The sequence below is a fragment of the Lagopus leucura genome, unplaced genomic scaffold (genome assembly GCF_019238085.1).
Source record: "Lagopus leucura isolate 7727_CA_CO unplaced genomic scaffold, USGS_WTPT01 Super-Scaffold_100157, whole genome shotgun sequence".
In the NCBI taxonomy this organism is placed as follows: Eukaryota; Metazoa; Chordata; class Aves; order Galliformes; family Phasianidae; genus Lagopus; species Lagopus leucura.
In genome coordinates this window covers 45,248,610-45,256,937 of record NW_024962334.1, presented here as the reverse complement: position 1 = coordinate 45,256,937, position 8,328 = coordinate 45,248,610, and the positions used below count along the sequence as shown (strand labels likewise).

General features: G+C 44.5%; 1 long non-coding RNA gene across 1 annotated transcript in view; it reads right to left on the bottom strand.

Annotated features, from left to right (window-relative positions):
- The window catches only part of LOC122189182, a 4,492-nt gene extending 2,149 nt beyond the window's left edge, over positions 1 to 2,343 (bottom strand). Inside the window, exons 1-2 of the long non-coding RNA XR_006181731.1 lie at positions 2,266 to 2,343; positions 1,453 to 1,567 (exon numbers count right to left, since the gene is read on the bottom strand). This is a non-coding gene — a long non-coding RNA (uncharacterized LOC122189182). The remainder of the gene's footprint in view (positions 1 to 1,452; positions 1,568 to 2,265) is intronic.
- Positions 2,344 to 8,328: the final 5,985 nt, after the last annotated feature.

Here is an 8,328-nt window from a genome sequence, read left to right as displayed (position 1 = left end):
CACACACACACACACACACACACACACACACACTCTCATGGACAGACCTACCCTCCCATGCACAGCAAGCTTGGCCTCTGGAAACACACACTATTAATCAGCAAAGATCAGAAACAAGTCTCTTAGCCTACTATGGGAGATAATGTCATTCTGGGCTAAGAATAAATCTATCAGCTTGAAGCTGGTTGAATAATACAGATTTTAAGGAGGATGAAGGCATTTTTAGGTTACATCATGCAGACATTGCATCCCAAATTATATGCTATGAAAACACATACCCTTAGAACAAAGTTGAAAGTGCTATATCTAAGTAAGCAGTATCTTAGGAAAAAGACTAGAAATTTGTGTGCATAAAAAGCTGTTTTATGAACTTCATCCTGTAGTAAAGGAAGGGCTATTATCTCCAGAAAATCCATCTCCTCCAAATCCCCAGTTATATCTTGAGCTAGAGGTCAGAACTGTGCTTACTAAAGGGAAATCCCACTCAGCACACATCTAATTATTTTTCTGTCCTCCAGATCCTGCATAGCAGTCCTTGATAAAAGGATAGACAGAAGAGGAATCAGTTGCAGTCCAGTTTATGATTTTACATTATTAAGCCATTGGGGACTGTCAGACAATCTGAGAGCTTAGTGAACTGAACTCTCTAAGACCTGTTAAGTACTCAGGAGGCACTATGCAAACCCACAGAATAGGAGCATTAATCGTCAGGCAGAGCTGTCAGGATACTCAATATGTGAGTGACAGATGAGAGAGGAGAACAGAGAAGTGCAGAAAAGAATTTAGGATTTCATCACGCTTCACTTCACAAAGCTCACAATCATCTTCCAAAACTTTGATTAAATTGACTTTGCTTTTCATTTTATAGGGGCAAATCCATTTGCTTGCACTGATTTCACTGGAATCACTCCAGTTTTTCTGCAGTGTAGTTGCATGGCATTGTCTCTCCATAATAGCATCCCTCGTTAGTGGCTACTTAGTGTGTAACTGAATTATAGTTCTGGACAGTGGCTGCAACATGGAGTACACTTGTGACACCTAATAAAATACTTCCAAATGCCTTCTGGGAGGTATAATGCCTTATTTATGATGTGCCATCATATTTTAAATACAGAAGACTGCATGTTGAAATCTGCCTTATTTATACAACATCAACAACAAAAGCTATTGTCCTTATTGAGCAGATGCAAATACACACAACACAGATATTGGCATAGAACATCCCTGGAGACACGGAGCCAAGAATGGAGATAGTTTGCTTCAAAGTTGGTGTGTCCTGGTATGAGCACTGGGTCAGATGTTACAGATGCACAAAATAAGTAGGGGATGTTCTTTAAAATTGACTTATTCCTCCAGAATTACCTCACCTGAAGCTTTGCTAGAGCTTTGAGGCACTTAAAACAGAAAGCACAATGGATCAGAAATACTGACAAGCTTTAAACAAGCACTTACCTAAAGAAGCAAACTGCCTGTTTAGGGGATGGCAGAGGAGTCTGGGATGAGTGGTCCTGTTGTTCTTCATTGTTGTCCCTTGTTTGCTTCCTACCTGGATTGTTTTCTACAGGCACTGTAGAATAGAGAAGGAATATAAATCAGCATGGACAAACCCCAGCCACCACTATCAGCTTCTACCCCCTTCTCTCCTTCTTCTCTTCAGAAAATGCCAGTGGAGAAGGAGCAGTCAATTCATTTGTTCTCAGGTCTTCCAACACCTCCAAGATGTTTGATCTCCATTCCTACCTCACTGATCCCTCTCAAGCCTCCCATTGGCATGATTGGTACTTTTCAAAATACTGCTTTTGTCCTGAGAACACGCCACTTATCCCCTCCCTGATTTACAGCAAAACCCTACAGCAAGGCTCTCCCTGTCTTCAACCCTCTCCAAATGCTTACAGAGGGCTTCAAGGATTTTTTAGTTTTGCTAAAGTAATTGCATAGCAAGACAACTAAAATGATGAAATGCTTAAAATCAAAGACAACAAGTGCTTCCACAACCCTGGAAGAAGGGAAAGTAGAAACCCTAAGGTAGATGAATTGTGGGAGAGTGCTACCTGAACAAGTGAATATCTAGGCACAGAGTGACTGGGCTCAAGTCTGTATTCTGAGCTATTACTATGGAACATCCAAATAGATGTGAAGGTGACTGCAACGTAATGGAAAGTGCAGCAGTGATAGCAGAGCAGCAAGGTCCTAGGCTGCAGCAAGTGAGGACTTACTCAAATGCAACAGCTGCAGGCACAGAAAAAACAGACAGACTCCACTTACCTTTTGAAAGCCTCAAGTAAGCAGAGATCTCCAGCAAAATACTCTCCTCTCCACTGGCTTACCCTTAAATGTGGTCTGGGAAGGGGTGGATCCTGCCTCCAGCCCTTCCAGTCACTCAGGTGCATTACATGCACCTGAGCTCACCTGGCTTGGCCCTGCCTTCCCACCAGGTGCTCAGTCACTGTTTGAAGCCATGACTTAGCGTTTCTGCTACAGTGACATAATTTTGGAGAGGAGTTCATGGAATCATAGAATGGTTTGGGGTGGAAGGGGCCTCAAGCCCATCTAGTTCCAACCCCTTGCTGTAGGTAGGGACACCTCCCACTGTCCAGAGCCTCATCCAACCTGGCCTTGATCACCTCCAGGAATGGGGCATCTACAGCTTCTCTGGGCAGCCTGGCCAGGGCCTCACCACGCTCATAGTGAAGAGTCTAGAAGGATTCACAGTAAAAAGTAACAGATGAAGATTGAAGTGTTGGCTATAGAGAGCTTGGAGTAGGAGTATCCATATTTTGGTTGCAAAAGAGCTGAGAATACCAGCACGTTCAGTGTGCATTGGACAATGCATCACAGAAATACCTGATTATCATCAGTTTCTGTCGTCAATGGAAGTGACTCAAGGATCTCTGGATATCTGATAGTTATGTGTCTCAAAATGGAGAACAGTAATTCTGTCACTTAAATGAGAGCAACGCCATGTCTCTGATGGATAAGAAATGTTATCTCAAAGCTAATGAGGCATTTCTCAAGTGTGTGATTTAACAACCAGTAAGACATGGCTGTGTTACACATCTTTTTAAATATCACCAATGCAGCATTCTCCTACTACAGTCCCTTCAGTTCAGAGCCAGACTAAAAGTATGCTGGACTTTCCAATAGCTCTTGAAGTGTACAGCTGGCATATAGGGTATCTCTCTGCTGCCATAAACTCTCAAGGACTCCTAAACAGTGCAGGATAAATTAACTGGTACAGCTCCAGTGGCACAATGAAGCTGAAGTAAGGATAAATTGAATCAGGGGATGGTTGGTGTTCAGTGGCAGAATAATCTCACTGTTTTTGCCATAACATGAAGTCCAGCTGCCACCATAGAGGGAAGGATACTGCTTGTCACGGAGGCTGCAGGTGACATAAAAGAGCAGCTAAGGAGAATGTTACGTACGCTGTGTAAAGATGAATACAAACTATAATTGTCTCTGTAGATGTAAACCAATGTGACAAGAGATAGGACATGAGGAAACAAGGGAGGTTTAGATTGGATATCAGAAAGAATTTCTTCTTGGAGAGATTGGTCAGGAATTGGAACAGGCTGCCCAGGAAGTTAGTAGAGTCACCATTCCTGGAGGAATTTAAGGGATGTGTTCATCAGAGAATGCATCACAGAAATATGTATTTAGTGATGGCACTCAGTAGAATCATAGAATTATAGTATCCTTTGAGTGGGTCACAAGGTTCTGTGACATCAGCAGCTCTTCCCTTCTCCACTGATGCAGCTTTGACACCATAGAAGGCCATTAGGTTGGTCAGGTAGGACCTGCCCTTGGTGAAGCTTTGCTGATCGACCACTATCACCTCCCTGTCTTCCATGTGCCTTAGCACAGCTTCCTGGTCAGTGGCTGGATCTGATGATCTTGAAAGGCTTTTCCAACTTAGATGATTCTATGATTCTTCCTGTAGGAACGGGGCTTCAGATACTTCCCTCCTGGGAGCACCAGCAGGAAAATGTGAAATGGATTAGTTTTTCTAAAGCAGCCCAATTTGTAAATGCAAACTTAGTTTGGCTTGGAAAAAGTTTTAATTCAGCTCTCCAGCATGTTTTCCTTTAGAGGCAGCATCTCCAGAGGGGTCATCTCGATGGCCAGTCTTTCCCCTAGTTTGGCTGTGATCCTGGAACAGCCTTCAGTTTCTGGGGGGGAGGAGCAGGAGCCAGTAGCAAGGGGAATCAGCTGATTGAGGCAATGACAGTGATGGGATCAGGCATACACCATGCTGCCAAATGGATGTTCCGGGCTGTGAGTGCTCTGCTCTGTGTCTTTACTCATCTTTAAGGCACACAGCAGCGTTAAAGTTTGTTACAAGGTGGTGTGGATGGAGAAGGCAGGGGGGAAATTGGATTCCATCTGCTGGCTGGAAAAACAGCAGGAGGGTACAAATACACAGGTGCACATAGGCACATTACCCCTTTTCTGCTCAGTGCAGAGGGTGTAAAAAAAAAATACTGTCCTCATACATTATTCCCACCACTAATATTAAAACAAGAGTTTGTGCAACAAACAGAATAGGGTGGAGGTTAACCTTTCCCCCTCTCCTATCCCTTGGGTGCCTCTGGCACGGGACCAAAGAGTTAAACTTGCAAACTGCTGACTGCTGTGGAGACAAAATCACACACTAGGTTTGTGATCCATGAAATTCATGTTCAGGTGCAGGCAATTTCCACAGCAGGAAAAAAATCCCACCGCCCAGGAGTCCTTCCCACCTCTGACCCCAGGGAGGAGCAGCACTCCCCATGCTTTCAGACCAGCTGTAGTGCTTTGTTTTTTTTTTTTGGAACAGGCAAACACCTCAGTGAGGTTCTCTGAACACAGTTATACATGCCCAGATATAAATCCAACAGTCATCTTCCTCAAACCCAGCGTGCCACCACCTTCACTCCAGTGGGGAGAACAGCAGGGACAAACTTGACCCGCTTGTCTTGTAATAACTATGTGTGTGCAAACACTGCCCTCTGCCTCCTGGAGAAAGGCTTTGATCTCATCCATGCGATTTGTTGGTTGCAGGCTTTTTCCTTTCCTGTGAAGCAGGATGATAAGACGGTATTCTTCAAGCCTGGCAGAACAGTGAAACACTGGCATGCTCTGTTCAGCACTGGTAGTGCCAACCCAATCAGGAAAAAACTTTGGAAAACACAAGACTTTGTGAGAAGTAGAGGATAGCAGTGACCTGGAAAGCCTAAGCTGTGTGAAAACTACTTGGTTTTCAGCAAGGATTCACTGTCGTTGGAGACACTCAAGGTCAACTCAATGTTCATGGCCAGGGGTGAGCACAAGTATTTAACCCTACAGGAAGTAAAACCCAGGGCTTTAGGCTTTACTTTGGTGTCTTAAGCTAGGGAGCTGTGTAGGCTTGTTTCACCGTGTAGGTTCACATTTTCAAAATCAATGTAAAGGTTGGGAACATTTTGGTGTTTTTTTTTTTTTTTTGTTTTGGTTTGTTTTTGTATATTTTCTCCAGAGAAGAAGGAGATCAACAGTTGGTCCCCATGGGACATTGCTCATGAAGGACAGTGCGGCCACCAGCTCCTGTGGTTTTTCAGTGGCTCTTTCAGTGGGACTTTCAGCTCCCATGGGCACCTTGGAATATCCCATTGGCCTTTTGTCTTCACTGGGCCACACAGTCTCTGACTGATGCTCAAATGGATAGGAAGGCAGGAAGACAATGAGACAAGAAGTTGCAAGGAGAAGAGGTGAAGGTTTTGCTGAGCTTTGTCTCTCCAGGCATGGCCTGCCCCTCTCTAGGTGGTGTTTTGGCACCAGGGATATCAAGGGGGATGCTGTATTCTAAAGAAATGCATCCTTTTTTCTTCTTTTTCTTTTATTTTTTTCTTCTCTGGTCAATAAAGCTGCAGTTTGACTTTAGGGTGAAGATTTGGATCAATTCTCATTTTCTACAAAATGATTCACTCTTATACACCGAGGAATAGAATTGAAAATGTAATCTATCTTGTTGAGAGGTAGAGTCAGGGTCATGAAAATTAACCCCCAAGTGTTGCTTAGCATGCCTTTTCACACACCAGCAAATAGCAGAGAACGTCTTTGGATTTCTAAACAGTAATTTAGAAAAAAATACAATCTGTCCTGTCTAGGCAGCCAAGGGGATCCTGCCACAAAATCACTTTTCTTTGCAATGCAAAATAACAGAGAAAAGCCCTTCTCAGAAGTGATTCACAAGCAAATACTATTGCCAGGCAAAACTGAGATCTGGATAAATGTGTCTCACAGCAATATGTTTCAATGAAAGGAAGTAAATGGCATTCAAAACTTTTTTTTGGTGGCAAATAGCAGGAATTAATACCTTGTGAATGAGGCTTGGTCACATCTCAGCATACTGGCTCCAGAGCCTGGCTGACTTTTATCCTCATCACCAAGCAAGATAAAAGTGGTCAGCTTCAAATTACTATTATCCTATTCATCACCTGAATTCCTTCAGCTCTTGAGAGAGTCCCAGCCCTGATTAGGACTTCACTGTAAAAACAGAATAAAAAGTGATCTCAAATGTTTCCAACCTAAGGAAGAAAAGTTTTAGGTGTGATAGATGACTGTGGAAGGATGAATTGGTGTCCATCAGCATGATGGCCGTGAGATACATCCATCAGCACCTCAGCATCTACCAAAGGGGATCCTGCACCAAAGGCCTGTTCAAAGGAGGGTGATGAAAGCACTTTGCAGACAGTCTCTAGGTGTCCACCAGGAAACACGAAGGTGCTTGTTTGAAAATCATGCCAGTAGAGGATGGTGTAGGGCAGATATGAGAATTAGCGATGACAAAGGACAGGCCAAAGAAGCCTTGAAAATTCAGACTCCTATAACTGATGCAATTAATAAGGCAAAGGAGTGGAAAGATAAAACCACACAGATGTGCTTGCCAGAGTAAAGATTGGGAAAATGCTGTGAACAGATCTGTGCTCACCCTCCCTGAGTTGTTGCAAATTTAGGTAATGCAAGCTTAGAACAAAGTTTTGGCTTTTAGCACTGTGAGAGCAAAGGGCCAACTGTACTGTACCTCCCAGGTGGTAGGAAGAACAAACTGTATGTAACAAGAAATAGTCTGTGTGAAGAGAGGTTGGAAGGACAGAAGGTGAGTGTCACTGGGAGCACTGATAGCAGCCCAGTTCATGTTGTCCACAGATACTTGGCAGGGGTAGAGGCATCAAGAAGCACTGAACACCTGACCGAGCAGTTGGCAACCCTGCCTGCAGCAAGGGGATTGGAACCTCATGATCTTTGAGGTCCTTTCCAACCCAAGCCATTCTATGATTTTGTGACTTCTGTGCCATGCGGGTGCCAGATCCCTGGACAGGGATCCAGAGGCTGTGGGGTCTCCTCCTTGGAGATGTCCAGAATCTGCCTGAGTGTGGGGCTGGGCACGCTGCACTGGGTAGCTCTGGTGGGACCAGTTGGACCCAGAGCTCCTGCCAATCTCAAACAGTTGGATTCTTCAAGATAGTAGCTCAGCTTGGATATCCGAAGTGCTGATGAGATACCTAAGCCCCATGAAAGGGAGGAAAGCATCATGCAAACTCTCCAGCTTTTTGACACCATTTTCATGCTCAGAAACTCCATCCACCTCCCCTAGAGCAAACACTGCGGAGGCACACGAGATATGCACACAAAGCCACCCACCTATCCAACATCACAGCTGTGACATCTGTGGGTAACGAGGAAAGACAACACTCAGCACCATCACTCACTCAGTGTCCCCAGTGAGTCCCAGAGCAACCTTGGTGTCAGCTTTTCCACTCTTGCAACAGCCACTAGAGCTCCAGTACTTCAAAAGGGCCTGTTGAAGTGGTGCTGCAGCAGCCACCATACCCACCCCCCCATCTATCTGTAGAGATAAGACAAGACATCAAAGTGATTGATTCCCAGCTCTCTGCATCAGAGTCGAATGCGGGGGCCAGCAGCAGCCCCCACATCCCCCGTCCCACAGGAGTGTGCCTGTACGTGGGAAGAATTGTTGGGTTCCCAGGGGATTGCTTGATTTTATTCCCCAGCCAAATTCATCTCCTTCCTGTTGGCAACCAAGCTTAATTTGCACTTCTGAAATTATTTCCTTACCTTTAAATAACAATGAGAAACGCCCACAGAAAAATGTCTTGGTGCCTTGACAAGCAGATTTACAATGGGAAATGGTGACCACCCAGCAGCAAAAAATGATAATTATAGGCACATAATCCATTCTATCAGTCCACCAATAACCACAGCATGAAATGACCCCATTAGCACCCTGAAGACGTAATCATTCACCTTCCTCCAATGTCCTTTCAAATAAGCAGCCCAGGGAAATGC